Source organism: Panthera uncia (genome assembly GCF_023721935.1).
Source record: "Panthera uncia isolate 11264 chromosome A3 unlocalized genomic scaffold, Puncia_PCG_1.0 HiC_scaffold_12, whole genome shotgun sequence".
Taxonomy (NCBI): Eukaryota; Metazoa; Chordata; class Mammalia; order Carnivora; family Felidae; genus Panthera; species Panthera uncia.
In genome coordinates this window covers 19007637-19008906 of record NW_026057579.1, presented here as the reverse complement: position 1 = coordinate 19008906, position 1270 = coordinate 19007637, and positions in this window count along the sequence as shown.

Sequence of the window (1270 nt, the reverse complement as noted above, 5' to 3'; positions counted from 1 at the left end):
GATTACAGAAACAAGTCAGAGTGACATGGGGCCAGGATCTAAGGAAAGCAGGCAGGCTCTAGGAGCTAGAAATGACAAGGAAACAGATTTTCCCTTAGAGCCTCCAGAAGGAACACAGTTCTTGATTTTGGTCCAGTGACTAAATTTCAGACTTCTGACTTCCAGAACAGTAAGACAATAAATTTGTATTGTTTTAAACCACTATGATTATGGTCATTGTTTACAGCAGCAATTAGAAACTAATATAACTAATAAAATTAGAAATAACTCATTGTCCAGCCCGTGTTCAATTTTTCCCAAATGTTTCAAATCTTTTTTCAGTTAGTCTGTTCACAGGTTTTATATATATTTATATTTATATTTATATTTATATTTATATTTATATTTATATTTTAAAATATATAAATATATAAAAATAAATTTTGATAAAATAAATATATTTATACATAAATATATAAATATAATAAATATATATATTTGAGAGACAGAGAGGGAGAACTTGAGGGGGAGGAGGGGCAGAGAGAGAGAGAGAGAGAGAGAGAACCCCAAGCCGGCTCCACACTCAGCCAGGAGCCCGACGCAGGGCTTGGTCCCACGATCCTGGGATCATGACCTGAGCTGAAATCAAGATTCAGATGCTCCAGGGAAATACAAATCAAAACCACACTCAGATACCACCTCACGCCAGTCAGAGTGGCCAAAATGAAGAAATCAGGAGACTATAGATGCTGGAGAGGATGTGGAGAAACAGGAACCCTCTTGCACTGTTGGTGGGAATGCAAATTGGTGCAGCCGCTCTGGAAAGCAGTGTGGAGGTTCCTCAGAAAATTAAAAATAGACCTACCCTATGACCCAGCAATAGCACTGCTAGGAATTTATCCAAGGGATACAGGAGTACTGATGCATAGGGGCACCTGTACCCCAATGTTTATAGCGGCACTCTCAACAATAGCCAAATTATGGAAAGAGCCTAAATGTCCATCAACTGATGAATGGATAAAGAAATTGTGGTTTATATACACAATGGAATACTACGTGGCAATGAGAAAAAATGAAATATGGCCTTTTGTAGCAACATGGATGGAACTGGAGAGTGTGATGCTAAGTGAAATAAGCCATACAGAGAAAGACAGATACCATATGGTTTCACTCTTATGTGGATCCTGAGAAACATAACAGAAACCCATGGGGGAGGGGAAGGAAAAAAAAAAAAAGAGGTTAGAGTGGGAGAGAGCCAAAGCATAAGAGACTGTTAAAAACTGAGAACAAA